The sequence below is a fragment of the Miscanthus floridulus genome, chromosome 14 (assembly GCF_019320115.1).
Source record: "Miscanthus floridulus cultivar M001 chromosome 14, ASM1932011v1, whole genome shotgun sequence".
Classification (NCBI taxonomy): Eukaryota; Viridiplantae; Streptophyta; class Magnoliopsida; order Poales; family Poaceae; genus Miscanthus; species Miscanthus floridulus.
The window spans coordinates 78,453,231-78,468,922 of NC_089593.1; the positions used below are offsets into that span (position 1 = coordinate 78,453,231).

The window sequence follows — 15,692 nt, forward strand, 5'->3', positions numbered from 1 at the left end:
ATAGACCTCTGGTAGTCGTTTCTTTTGTACCATAGTTTCGTTATCGGCGTTTCTTATGTTTTCTCGACCATAGTATCTAGCTCTCTTTTAGTATGTTGTTTTCTCTCGTGTGGTGAATTGTTCTCAGTTGCTTTTATTTGTTGCTTGTATGTTTGCCTATGCATGATGCTTTCTACGAGTAGAACAAGAACCGTTTGTGAGCGCTGAAGATCAGAAGGTGATAACCTAAAGCAAATTATGAGGAAGTTTGATCAAGTGTAAAAGGCAAGTATAGCATGGGATCTTCCTTGTTGTCCTATACACCTTTAATCATTTAATTCATGCTGCATTTGTCTATCTTGATTACCACTAAGGATTTCCTAGTACCTTGTTCCTTGACACCTTTGGATTATTGCATTGAGTAGTATGATGCTAGTGCTCAATTACAACCATGATCTAGCAACGTGACTAATGGAATATGCAATAAACATTAAAAGATGGTTTTGAGCAATATGGAACAAAGGAGCTTGAGCATTGGGCTATTTTATGGTGCTCTAGATTCCTCTCCCTAAGGACTTACCTGTAAGTGATCATCCGGGACTTACAGTACAGCTGTGAGGGCTATATGGCACTGACTTTAGCTCAGTACAAGGACCATTTCTAGCTTTTTAGTGGTTACCTTTATTGGCGTAAGAATGGCTTGACGAATCGGTTATAGTGTGGCCTCTGTCCCCTTATGTATAGGCTGCACGTCATTGTGCCATCGGGAAGGGGGCTTCTAGATTTATTTGCCGAGTGAATCTAATGGCCCTAACTTGTTAGACGAACCTTTGAAAGGCTTCATAGCGAACCCTGTCGACCTTTCTAGGTATTGGGTCAAGAGGCTAATCACCTCGGGCGAAAGGGTAAATCACGACTCATAGTGAAGGCGTACAGATTGTATCAAAACGGTGTTGACTATAGGACATATGCCAAGTTAGCATTGGTCACATTCTAAACATTATTTTGCTACAAAACTACTTTTTCATCCCCTTTTATTGAATTGATTATTTCTCATCGCTGTTCTATTGTCTAGTCTCCTTGATAGCTTCCTTTGAGCTATTGGTTTTTATCTCCTTGTTTTTTTATTTCTTTGGTTTACTAAAGTTTTCTCATCTCATCTTGTTCAAATTCACGATGGCCTTTCATCGTCTATAACCCACTTTTTAGGATGCCCACCATTGCTACAGAAGCACGTGTAGTGTCGATGTGGTGTTGCATGCTTATCTTGTTTGGTGTATTGCTTGCTGCCGCCCCCATCTATGTAATCCATAGGAAGGCTATGAAGACTACACCAACAAAGGATGTTCTTATGGAAGTTTTTGAAGTCAAGTAAGACCCTTGTTAAGTGGGGTAGCGTCTTTTGTCAACATCATCAAGTCCCGAGTATCACAAGTGATGAGACACAAAGAACTCAAGATCTTTCTTTATCTACCTTATCATCATTTGTTTATCTGTGATCCTTGTTCTTAAATCTCATAAATCGCCATCAAGGAAGCATTAAAGATCAGTTTTATCTATCTACATAGTCTCTCCGAATCTCGGGACGAGATTCCTGTTAAGTGGGGTAGTTTGTCACACCCCAAAAATTTTGATTTTGGGTTGTGTATAGAAAACACAAATTAAAATAAATGTTCTGATATTTGGATAATTTTTTTTAGGTTTAGTTTAAGTTAGCGTCAATTAGTTATAGGAAAAATGTGAATATTTAAACTTTTCTGAATTAATTTGACCAGATATTGCTTGATGTGATGTTTGCTTGTTGTTTCTTTGTGTGTTGAGAGTGAGCAAAATCTTTAAAATATGTTTAGTAGGTCAATCTTCCTTCTCTAGCATGCCTTTATCTTTGTCTACAATCAAAAATTCCTGCTTCTCAGTTCAAGTTTTCATTGGGAGCTTCCTAAAATATTTTCTTTGTAACCCAAATCGCTCCATTCAGCTCCTCGTCCGTCAATCAATCTCTACAAACTTCTCGAGAATTTTTCTGGCTTTTTCTAGAACTTGTGTCCACTTGTCTGTGAGCATAATTTAATTTTTAGATGCTCCAAATTATCTTATCATGAGCCCCAAGTACTTTATTTTAGTTCCTCATATTCCATAATGCCTCTCCCCGAATTTTTGAAGCTTTCGGAGTATTTTTCACGGCTTAAATAATAATTCTAGACATTTCTAGAATTATTTAATCCATGAAATTAATTAATTCCAGAAATAATAAAATCTCTATTTTCCAATGCTCAAAGCCCATGTGCAATAATTCTAATAAATCCTAAAGGCCCATGTCTTTATTTACTAATGGGCTTTAATGTTTATTTAGGCCCATTACTGCAAGTGGATGGTGCAACGTCAATTAGTACCATATTGCTAGCTGACGTGGATGTGGGGGTATATATATATATACACACACAAAACTACCGTAAGGGAAGCCCCTAGTTTGAAAAATCCCTCGTGTAGTAAATTAGAATTTTCTCCCTTCCTGTCATGTCAGCGTCGGACTGTTCGGCGAGCTTTTTCGGCCTAACTGTCGCGTTCCGACATCAACACCACCATGAGGTATCCCTCTTTGTCCTCCACGTCATGGTATACTTGGTTGCGTGAATACATCACCGTTTGACCTTTTCTCCTTTGTTTCTTTGCTTCCGGTGAACTTCACCATGGTTGGCTTCTTGTTCTCCTTCGATTCCGACCGCTGCTCGGCTCTCCGGCGCCGCCGTAGCCCGTTGGGCGAGCGCGCGTGCGCTGCTGCAGCTGCCGCGTTGGCCCTGCCTCAGCCCGGCTGCCGTGCGGCGCTTGAACCATGCGTGCATGGCTAGTTCGGGAGCCCTTTGGCCACACGCGGGCACCGCCGGTCGCGGATGACGCACGTTGGCAGGTGGGAGTCGAGGCCTCCAAGTCTCAGGCTCATGCTCAGCTCAGCCCTGCCTTTGCTTCCCCGGCCGACATCCCCTACAAGAACGGCAGCAGGTTCCAAAGGCCATGGACGTCACGATCTGCAACAGCCAAGGATGAAGACGACATAATTACGAAACTACCATTGGTTCGTAATATCTCCGTCTTTTCTTCGTTTTAATTCCGATTCGGTTTGTTCAAGTTGCGTTAGATTCATGCCGACGTGCTCTACACAGTAGTATTAATGTTTTTCATGTCACATGTTTTTCTATATATAGTTAAATATTAAATTGATTAATATACTTGTATCTAGTTTTATAATTAAAATCACATAGTTTTTTTAATTAAAATAAATCAAACCCATAGTTGCTTCTTTTATAATATAAAACTCTTGATAGTCGTTTCTTTTTAACGATAGTTTCGTTATCGACATTTCTTGGGTTCTCTCAATTGTGGCAATGAGTTCTCACTTAGCACGGTGTTTTAAAGCTCTTGCTCTGTTATTCTTAGTTGCTTTTATTTGTTGCTTGTTGGATTGCCTATGTGTGGTGCTTGCTCTGAGTAAACGACAACCGTTTGTGGGTGCTGAAGATCAGAAGGTGATGACTGAAAGTTGATGGTGTGAGAGTTGAGCAAGTGTTTAAGGCAAGTAGAGCATGGGATCCTCCTTGTTGTCCTATTCACTTTAATAACTTAATCATATGCATGTGTCTACCTTGACAACCGTAGTAATTTTTCTAACTATTTGATATCTTGGATTCCTTATCACCTAAGGGGTATTGCATTGGGTAGTATGATGCTAGTGCTCAACTGAAACCATGATCTTGTAACTTAACTAATGGAATATGCAAAAAACACTAAAAGATGCTTTTTAGCAACAAGGAAAAAGGGGGGCTAGAGCATAGTTTTTGTGATGCTCTAGATTCCTCTACCTAAGGACTTATCTGTAAGTGGTCACCGGGACTTACAGTACATCCATGAGTGCTATATGGTTCTGACTTTAGTCAAGTATAAGGAGCTTTTCTAGCTTGTTAGTGGTTACCTTTATGGTGCAAGAGGGGTGTGTTTTTGGTTGGGTGTAGTGCGGCCTCTGTTCCTAAGAGTACTTCTGCGTGAGTGTGCCTTTCGAAAGGGGGGCTCTACATTCGCAGGGCATAAAAACCTTGCGGCCCTAACTTGTTAGACGAACCTTTAAAAGACTTCATAGTGAACCCTTTCGACCTTCCTTTGTAGTGGGTCAAGAGGCTGGTCACCTTGGATGAAAGGGTAAATCATGGCTCATGGGTAAAGATGTACAACCTCTGGAGAGTGTAAAATTGTTATAACAGCCGCCCTCACGGTCACAAGCTGCCATGGAACTCTTACGGAATAGATGATCATTAATGGTTAATTGTTTACACTATTCATTATTCATGTTTATCTGATCATGTGTTTATGTGGGCTTATGATAAATTTGATGCTACTCAATTACTTAAAATTACGACTAACTAAAAGCTAATTGCAGTAAACCAGTGTCATCCTTTTGAGCCCCATTAACTCCATGTTATATTTGCTGAGTACGACATGTGCTCACCCTTGCTATTTCCTCACACCACAGATTCTAGAAAAGTTGCTCCGAAGATTGATGGATTCACGGAGGAGTTCCCAGAAGATTGATAGAAGTGCTAGGCATATATTACCCCCAGTCAGCCGTCCCTGTGAAGGATGGAGCCTAAAGATTACCAACAGTTTGACGATACTCTGATGTAAGTATTGAATATAAGTATATTTCGTTATATAATAAAGCATTGTCTCTTGATACTATTATAATTTGTCACTATATGTGTGATTTGACTTCCTGGTCACACATATAGTTAGTACTCAGTTTTGTTTTTAAAACTGTGTGTGATAGAATGATAATTAATTATTTAGTTGAAGTATTTTTTAAAAGAATTCTTTAAGTTGAAATTTTACACATAAACTTGCAAATTTTAATTATTAGTGAACTAGAAACATCACGCCTGATTTCAATGCATCTTTTTCTCAAGCTCATCCGGAGTTCTTTACCGGAATGATATCTTGGCACACATTTCTACTTTTAGAGTTGTTCTCTGGTCTGTTCTTGTCCATTTGGACACCTGAAATTAAGTGACTTTATCATAATGATAAGGAGAAACAACAATGGATCCGTAAAATCGAAGTAGCGAAGTACTATAAGATCGATAGGCTCACTGGCTTGTAAGTATTTTGTGGGGCTCTGACCATCCACATGCTCTGCGTAGGTAGCAACTTTAGTCAAGGCTTCAAATTTTCTTTTGCAGTTCGTGTTACTGTCTGTTCTGTTTTTGCTGGTGCTGCAGTTGTTGGTGCCACTATCACCAACTGCTTTTACCACCTGCTTATTTTTCTTTGGAGTTGAAACGTCAGTGGTTATTTTTTTCATTTTGGACTTGCTATTACTGTTAACTTCTTGTTCCTTTGGCACGCTCAGTGAAGATCCGAAAGGCCAGTCCCTGCAACATGTGAAGAGTAATCTTTAGTCATTAACCTAAAAGAGTTGTAAGAAGAACACCATTTCGATAATGGTTTCATGCATAATCAGCTGAAATAAATCTTTCAGTGTACCTGTCTAGGACGTTTAAGAAGACCTTATATGGCAGTAAATGATAGCAATCAACAACAGATGTTCGTTGTTGGGTACGAACCACTTTCAAATATAGACCACTCATCCTGTCAGAGGAAAGGAAGAAATACAATAGGGACAACTTTTATAAATTACTACGATTGAAAAATTGTGTATTAACACTAGCAAAGCAACTCATTTAGGAGGGACAATCAGCAAGCATTATATCACATACACATGAAACAAAGTATCTTGAAAAGGGTGAAGAGAGCTTTAGCAAAGTAACCATTGCTGAATCTATTATGGTTGCAAGGGAGAGAGGGGGCCGCCCAAGGGCCTTGCCTGATCGAGCCAGAGAGAAGGCTTTTTCCTTCTAATTCTTAGTTGATTAGATTGATACATCTCATCTCCTTATATAGAGAGGCTTACTTACCACTAAGTAAGTGATCCTTATCGATAGGCCCATGACATAGCCTAATCACCCCTTATTTCTCACCCAATCACTCCTGCTAAGCTTCTATATTAGCACCTGCTAATGGTGCGCCAAGGATTCCCCTTAGTTGGGCACCAATCTGTCACTTTCCTGATTTGTTGCCTCTAACACTACACCCCTCATGGAGAAGTAGCTCGTCCTCGAGCTGCAACCAAACTTGCTGCCTGCAGAATATAAGGTGGACATCATCCACACGTCGGAGCTGCACGTGTACAGCCACCTAGATCCCATGGTGTAGTTTGGCGCGGGTGTCGAGACTTGGGAGTGGTCGCAACAGCGACCAGCAGAGGTGCTCTCATGGTGGCCGGTGGCGGATTGCGGCGGTGCTACACGGTGCGTGCCTACCTATGACCCCATGCCTTCTCCATGCTAGATGGCTGTTGGCCCGTGCCACATAGGGAAGAGATGAGGGCTTCCAATGGAGAACGACAAGGAGGGGTGCGCCTCCCCAACGCCCGTCGCCGCAGAATCTCAGTTCATTGCCTACAGGGAAAATACCATGTCCGCCGCCTGCAGGGGGAACCACAGGCCCTAGATCCCCTACGCAGCGGCTAAGATCGAGGTCCTCCATGTAGTTATGCGCAACTTTGAGGAGATGTGATGGGGTGTGGGCTGAATCAGCTACTGATCGCGCACCTCCCACACCTGCCCACCCGCTAGGTGCCGCGAACAGCAGCCTGCAGCCACACCGCTACTAACACCTAACGGTTAAGCATCTTCCCTGCCGGCTCCGTCAAGATGTCTATTGGCTGCTCGATCTGCTGCAACATCTCGCCCTCGGCTTGGATCTACTGGGCGCCGTTTATGGTGGTAGTGGTGGTCGCCTGTTGTCGAGATTCTTGGGCCTCTAGATGCACCCAGAGAGACACCACCTACTAGGAGAGGACGGTCAGCTCCTTGGCGATAGGATCCGATAGCGGCTCATAAGAACCTGACACCACCCATTCGAGATGTTATGGTGGCTATTATGGTTGCGAGGGAGAGAGGGGGCCGGCCGGGGGCCTTGCTCACGGCTGAGCAGGAGAGAAGGCCTTTTTCCTTCTAATTCTTCCTTGATTAGATTGATACATCTCCTCTCCTTACATATAGAGGCTTACTTGATCCCTAAGCAAGCCATCCTTATCGATAGGCCCATGACATATCCCAATCACCCCTTAATTCTCTCCCAATCACTCTTGCTAAGCTTCTATATTAGCAATGCTAATGGTGCGCCTAGGATTCCACTAAATTGGGCACCAATCTATCCACTTTCCTGATTTGCTGCCTCAAATGACATTAATCCTGATATAATGTACTTATTGACTAGGTCTACAACATGCAATGGTACAAAGTGGGAACAGTGGAAAAGCAAACCTTTTGATCACGACATCTAAAGGCATTTCCTTAAGCTTGTTGTCAACTGTCTTATCATAGTGCATAAGGAACAACATGGTAGCTGTCCCTTTATTACTCAGTGAGTACACCGGATGTTCTTCGATAAAATGCAAATGTGTACGCTTCATACCTACTAAAATAAAAGTGTGTGAGACATACTAAGACATACAAAAGATTGGAGCACAAGCATAGACTTTGCAAAATCAATAAAAATCAAGCACACAATTACGCTTCCCATGCAACTTGTGTATCGAGCACACAATCTGGTGTAATTTAGAAAAGAACATTGATTGCTATCAGTTCATGAACACAATCTAATTAAGCTACTCTAGGACGCGATTAGTTGGCTTCCCGGCCGAGCATGGCTCGCTCTAGGCATCCAGGCCCTCAGCAGCCATGCTGGATGCATGCAGGAGGGTTATGTTTGGTTGCTCACACGGAAACAACCTCTTTTCCATTGGAGGCAACCCCATTTCCATTATAGCATAACAGAAATACATTGTGCGCGAACAACCTAGCACAGCTGAGTTGCCATCTGGTTTAATGCATGTATAAATAAATGCACGGAAAATGCAGCCAGTCTTTAAGGAAACGCTCTCCCGCGCGCTCGCCCGTGCGTGCGGCCATCAAAACATTGATTTTTTCCTCATGGGCCGAGCTAGGCAAGGGGGCGGCTTTTGCATGGAGCAAACCTGGCCGACACCCAAGACCAGGAAACTGGTCACGTGTATATTGCATCTGGCGAGCCTGGCTGAGCCTCGTACATGCAACCAATCGCGCCCCAAATGTGCCCGTGGATGCAAGACCATATTAAATAATGTTTCGGTAGCAAACAACTTGTATAGAATCAAATTAAATGAGGGCAGCGAAACCACACCAGCTAGCCTAACTCCACAAATTGACCATATTTGTGCCCATGTGCTTGTGGGTGAACTACAATTCTACTACAAATTATGGCATGGACCTGTAGCCAGTAGCCACAACAAGGCTGCATCCAATTGCTCTAGTTATTAGAAAAGGAATAAGGGTGCATACATACAATGCACTGTAATTAAGTTGAAGAAGAAAACTGTAGAAGTGTCTATAGCACAAACCTGTTTTGGGCTCCACCTCTGAATATGCAATCCGCTGAAGCATGTATGGTTCAGAAGGAAGTGCCGTAGATTTAATACACGACCCCTGCACCGACATGTCACTGCTGATATCTTTCTCAAATATCGACCAGACAACCTTGGTTTGAGATCCATGCTCGAGCAAGCATGCTTTCTTTGTCTTATTGAGAAGCATACCAGCAATCGTGGAGATCGGCCACATGATCATCTCGGGGGAGTCCTTGGTGGGGTCGAGCGCCTCAGCAATGTCGGAGGCGTCGATGATTGCCTTGTCAGTAACCAAGAACCCCACCGCAGCATTTCGGTTCTGGGGATGGTTCAGGTACATGAGCAGATTTTTGTTGGTGACGGTGAGGGAGGCGGACATGCAGAACCGAAGGGGGCTGCACTATCGGAAACAGTGACTTTGCCGTGTGCCACAGGCACTCGGCAAAGACCAAAAACACTCGGCAAATGCTTTGCCAAGTGTAACACTCGATAAACAGCACACGGCATTTACAGTGTCGGCAAACAGCTATTTGTCGAGTGTTTTTTATCGCGCACTCGGCAAATGGTTTGTCAAGTGTCAAATTTGACACTTGGCAAAAAAAAGTGGTTTGCCGAGTGTTTTCCAAAATACACTCGGCAAAGGATTATTGTTTGCCGAGTGTTTTTGGGAATTACACTCGGCAAACCTATTTTCCAAAGAAAAAAAATTCTCAGCATACCATTATTGTTTGCCGAGTGTTTTTGGGAATTACACTCGGCAAACCTATTTTCCAAAGAAAAAAAAATAATTTTTTTCTCAGCATATTTCAGTTTAATATCTTGATTAAACAGCATGACATTCTGAATACCCAGAAATTCACGCATAGCTATGACGTACAAATATAATATCTTGAATAAACAGCAAGACATCCAGTTAGACCAAGCCCTTATGTAAAAGATAAATTCACAGGCACACAACTGTTGATTGTGAAGGAGATCATTTAGCTATGTACAATGTATGAATTCACAATCATGCAATTTATTTGAATTGTTTGAAGCATATATACATTCACTAGTTCAACAAAACATTCTCTAACAAGGTAAAACAAAACAAGGGAATTCTGAATATTCAGTAAAGGAACACAAATATAGGATACAAACAGATGAAATGAGAATGACAAGTTCAACCTCAAATTGTTGCTAATTGCATGGCTGCTAGACAACTTTCAAGCATATACTGACTGAGTGAAAAAAATGTTTTGTTGGTCGAGAATTGGCTCAGATTTACCCATTATCAGCATGACAACTGCAACTTAATTTCACCTGGAGCTTAATTTAATTCTCTCTCTCTAATGGGAATTGAACTGGCCACAGAACTGGTTGTTTGTACTGGTACAAGCCATCCTAGTTCAGCAGCAAACAGAACAAAATATCCCAAGTACCAGCTCATAAGGTGCTAAAGTGCAGAAGTTCTCTAATGGAAACTTGATTCATCACAGCCACTCAAGAGTAGTACAAAACAAAAAAAGTCACAAGGCATAGTTAGGGAAGGGGAGAGCAGCGCGGCACGAGACTGGGGTTCCATATCATCTTAGCTCCGCAAATATCACATATCAAAATGATTGATCAGGTTGATATATGCAAGATATTCAAGATACTGTTTTCATAGCATCTCACCTGACATCCAATGCACCAAATACCAGGTGATGTGTTCACATACCAGGTTTAGGAAATATTAAATTCCTTTCGATTATGTGCAAGGTTAAAATGGAGCTTTGAAGTTATATATATAACATCATCTAACCCTAAAAGCAACCAGGGTAACAAAACATACAAGGAAATTGTATTTTAACTTTGCAGTAAAATCTTCTTATTACATTGCTCCCTCAAATTCAAATATAATGACAAATACTTTAGAATGTTTAAACTTCTAATCCACAAACTAATGTTGAGGACCCTTATATCTATTTGCCAAATCTGGTGTGACTGAATAAAGAATATGATCAGGAACCATGGTCTAAGAACATGAACAAGCCTTTTTAACTGCAACTTCTATGGAACATGACACTGAATCGTTGTTAAAAATTTCCAGCTACTGACAAACATCATTTATAAATGAATGATAGAAGAGCACCTTGGGTGCAATTTGTGAGATAGGCAGTTAGTACTTCGGTTTGTAAACTACATTTTAACACTACGATTCTTCTTCTAAGATGCTTCGGTTTGTAAACATCGTACGTGACAAAACGTGCGAACCCTTATCAATTTTTTACCACAGCCTCCATCGTATGATATCATCACATCATGACAAATCTCATGATTTTCAAACTTTGTTTGCTTTTTTTATAATTTAAAAACCATTCGGCCACACGTTCGTGGTCGTGTTTTCTAAACAAGATGTTCGGAATTTCTTTTCATTTCTAAGGTAAGGCCTCACACTGGACTCAATAACATGACTATCATTTTTCTACTCATTTTATTCTATTATTTGAATCACTTGCCGTCCAAATTTGACTTAAACCAAAAAAAATCTTGAAATGCAATAAATTAATTAAGTATAGCAAACAGATCCAGAAATATACTAAATTTTAACATGGAGTACCAAATGTTGTATGTGCAGAGTAGAAAAAGTTTGAAGGTCAGAAGAGAAAACAAAATTTATTTCTTCCTCGAGTGCCAAAAAAAACACTCGGCAAAGAAGGGGGTTTGCCGAGTGCAAAAAAGAAACACTCGGCAAACCCCCTTCTTGGCCGAGTGTTTTTTTGGCACTTGGCAAACCCCCTTCTTTGCCGAGTGTTTTTTTTGGCACTCGGTAAACCCTCTTTTTTGCCGAGTGCAATTATCCTGCCGAGTGTTTTTCGCACAGCACTCGGCAAAAAGCTTGTTTGCCGAGTGCCCGAAGAATTGCACTTGGCAAACCCCCTTGCACTCGGCAAATTGACTGTTTCCGGCAGTGCTGGCAAACTTGAGTTGCGGGGACTGTTCCCAGTTGTAGTTGTTGTAGAGAACCATTGCGTGGACCTGCACAACAACAAAACCACATACATGGCGGGTAAGTCGCTGACGATTTATTGGAAAAAACAAAAGCGAATTCGAAAAGCCCGAAGCCCGAAACAAATAAGCTAGAATAAGCTCCATATGATATAATGACGGAGCCGCGAGGAAAGCCGCAGATCGATCGGCAATTGCAAAAATAAAAAAGAAAGAAAGAAAAAAAAGTGTGTGATCAACACTAAGTGGAACAATGTTATGGATCAGCCAGTAGAAGCCGCGAATTCCAAATGAACAAATGTGGGCAATCAGCAAAGCCATTGAAATCCTGCACACACCCGCAAACAGGCGAAGACTCTACCGTCGCCGTCATTTCATCTGTCTACTCGACCAAGCCCACTCTTGCCCCTGCCACCGCACCGGTTAAGAAGAAATCGTCGTCTACTCCAGCTGCCGAGGCCCCCGTCGCTAGGAAGAAGAAGGGCGCATCCGCCCCTGCTCCGGCTGCTGAGGATGTGCCAGGATGGTGCAGTTTGCAAGCGCTTGTGTAGCAGGCACCCGCACAGCTCAAAATATTGGCACGCAGACCACCCCGCTTGGATCCGTAGCCACGCAGGACCGCTCGCATCTCACGGGGAGGAGGCGTAAGCGCCATGCTCCTCCGTTCCTCAAAGGGCGTGCCGGATCGAGGAACGAGGGTGAGCCGCCAAAGCGTGAATAGCAGCTGCCGATCACCCGAGCCTGCCCAGTGCGGCAGTGCCTCGTGACCGCCTGGCCTCCTTGGCCGTGGCACTTGGAGGTGGAGCGCCGCCGCCAAGTTCGATTGAGGTGGCCCGTGGCCGGATCGGGAGATCGGGAGCGCTTGTTGGCGCCGGCTGCCGGAATGCAGCTCGACGGCGATCGGCAACGGGCCGACGGGTGCCCTATCGACGTCGCTCACGCACGCACACATGCGAACGCGAAGACACAGTTTTCCGCCTCACAATGTTGCGACCTTTTCCGGCTTTCTTTCTTCCTTTTATTGAACAGAAATGCTATACAACACACATGTGTTTTAGCATAAAAAACACATGGATTTTCTCTCTGTCTCTCCCTCTCTCTTTTCAACTGTGTGGGCAGCCGTGGTCCGTCAGTCTACTGCATCGCGTCTGCTGCGGTCGCGTCGTAGTCCGTCATTCTGCTGCGGTCGTGGCCCCTCGCTCCGATCAGACCTGGACGCGATTTGTCCTCTTATCCTTGCATAGAAAAAAATTATTTCTTGTGATATGTGGATCTGTGATCTTGTGATTTGTGATTGTCTGGAGGCACTACCAGAAACAGTGACTTTGTCGTGTGCCACAGGCACTCGGCAAAGACCAAAAAAACACTCGGCAAATGCTTTGCCGAGTGTAACACTCAGCAAACAGCGCACGTCATCTACAGTGTCGGCAAACAGCTATTTGCCAAGTGTCAAATTTAACACTCGACAAAAAAAGTGGTTTGCCGAGTGTTTTTCCAAAATACACTCAGCAAAGGGTTATTGTTTGCCGAGTGTATTTGGGAATTACACTCGGCAAACCTATTTTGCAAAGAAAAAAAATATTTTTTTCTCAGTATACCATTATTGTGTGCCGAGTGTTTTTGGGAATTACACTCGGCAAACTTATTTTCCAAAGAAAAAAAATATTTTTTTTCTCAGCAAAACCACATGTTTACACATTGATAACTAACTATATCATTCAAATTCACTGTGAACTTCGACTTTGCAGCAGCTAACCAGTGCACGGCCAACAAAACATACACGGATTCAATCATTCAAGTATTAATCCTCAAAAGCTAAACTAAGCATACATGATGCCAAAAAAAAAGCACGCACACATTGTCAAATAGTTCCATCTCAAGGCTTTCCATTGCCTAGGTTTCACTTTCCATAGTTGATGTTGTTGATTCCCCTGATCTCCTAATTTCCTCCATGATTCCAGGCAGCCTGGAACCCTGGGTCTTACGGAACATGCTGTTAACAATGGCCAATTCCTCGGTATCGAGAACACCTGCAAACATCAGGAAAGATTAAGAGTCACTATCAATCTGCATCATCAAGGTTTACCAGAGCAAGCGACTGCAGCAGTTCCAGAACAGAAATGTTTCTTCGGTTAAATTCATGGCTTAATATCTACTGCAATTCATTCAATGCACATGGCACTTCCTGATAGATTTAAGTTCTCCTGCAAGAGTCTATTTCTTTTCATGATCTAGGATCAAGGTGCACAGACACATGGATATTAGAGAACTCCTAAGGAACACTAATAACCTAATTAACCACCATATAATCTAGGTTCATAACCTAAGACACGCTCAATAAAATTCTTTGATTTACTCTAGCAGACATTTTTACTCAGTTGTACCACGTTAAAAAAAGTTTCATTTGATCTCAGATGTTAGTAAGTTCTGCATAAGTGACCAGGTGAAAAACCAAGCTTCAAACATATCCTTGAATCTTGTAACAGTATCCACATAGAAACTCGCAAGAAGAACAGAAAGATTTTCTATTAAGTTTCTCACAACTCATTTGAACAAAAAGCTATCAACTCATACTTCTCTGGAAAGCCGGGAGATAAAAAAAATCGCATGTGAACTACGTATTGACACCAAATCTGTTGTAGGATATGCATTAAACAGGGCATATAGTAATTAAATGGTCACAGTTCTGCAGTAGTTGCCTGTATCCAGCATGTGTTTGAGAAAAATGCTCAGAAAAGTAAAGATAATAAATGAACTAATGGTACTCAGAGATGGTTTCATTTTTACAAGAAAAAACCAAGTGCCCATGAAATTTCTTACTTTACAAGTGAAATTAAAAATGCATAGGCTTTGCCGAGTGTTCTGGATCTGGCACTCGGCAAAGCAGTATTTGCCGACTGTCCTAGATCTGACACTCGGCAAAGGATTTTTTTTTTCTCTTTTCATGGAGGGACACGTGGCGCGATGTTTGTCGAGTGCCGTAATTTGCTGAGTGTTTTTCCCATATTTGCCGAGTGTTGGAGTTTGCCGAGTGTTTTTCAGTATAATTGCCGAGTGTAAGAATGTTTGCCGAGTGTTTTTTAGTAAGGCAGTCAATTAACAGAGAGTTTGCCGAGTGCCAGAATCTTTGCCGAGTGTTTTTAGTTTGGCACTCGGCAAAGAGATGGTTTGTCGAGTGTCTGATAAAATACACTCGGCAAAGAATATGACACTCGACAAAGCCTTTGATTCCGGTAGTGAGGTAGAAGAAGGCTGGATGTAGAAGGAGGATGGAGGTTGTTGTATCTTAATTCTATGGTGTAAAAAAATTAATGTATTGAAACTACATAAAACACATGGTTCTTGGGTAGACAGACTCAACGGTGCTTACAATCCGCCACGCCCGCTCACGCTGCGCCTTGCCCGCCTAAAGAGCGAGAACATTTCGTGCGTGGCGTGGCTAAGGAACCGCTGGGCCGCACCGTGGACGCAGCACGGCTCTGGCCTGAACACCGCTACAATATGCGTTACAATATGCAGCTAGCTGGTTTGGAATGTAAAACATGAACCTCATGCAACTAAAATATTTACATCATGATGATAACGTGCACGGGATTGAGTTCTACAGCGCTGAGCTTTGCTTCTGCTAGGCGGACGGATGACTCTTGCGAGTTGCGACCCAAAGCCAACCCAGAACGAATCGCACTCGCACGGGGAAGTGTGGAGGCGCCATGCTCCTTTCCTCAACCCGGATCCACCGCAAGCACGCAGTGACCACGAGGTGTTCCACCGCCGCGCGACCCAAATCCATGCCCCGATCGACCCTCCCCTCCAGGAACCCCGCGAAAAGGAGCAATATATGGGTCAAGCACAAGTGCTTCCTCACCTGACGCGCCACGGCCTCCTGTGTCTCAGGCGACAGGGCCTCCTCCCGGTCGACCCGGCCGAGCGGCAGCGCCGGCTCCACGAGGTGCTCCACCAGCAGCTCCACCGCGTCCTGCAGCTGCACCACCTCCTCGCTGCCACTGGCGCCGCTGACTTCTTCCTCCATCACCGGAACCCAAGCAGTGTCCGGAGCCGCCTCTAGGGTTTTGCGCCGCTGCGGCTAGGGTTTTCTTGGGAAGGGCAGGGGCGGCCACTGCTCTGACGAGAGCTGGGACTGGGATCGCTGGAAAGGATGTGCGGCCGGAAAGGGAAAACGGGTTGTGTGGAGCGCAGTGGGGCGAGATCCAGCCGCCGTCCAACACGGGACCTGGTGGATCGGGCCTTG

At 43.3% G+C, this 15,692-nt stretch overlaps 1 pseudogene; it reads right to left on the reverse strand.

The window, feature by feature from the left end:
• Positions 1 to 4,932: 4,932 nt before the first annotated feature.
• On the reverse strand, positions 4,933 to 15,473 carry LOC136503831 (uncharacterized; annotated as a pseudogene).
• Between the last annotated feature and the right edge of the window lie 219 nt (positions 15,474 to 15,692).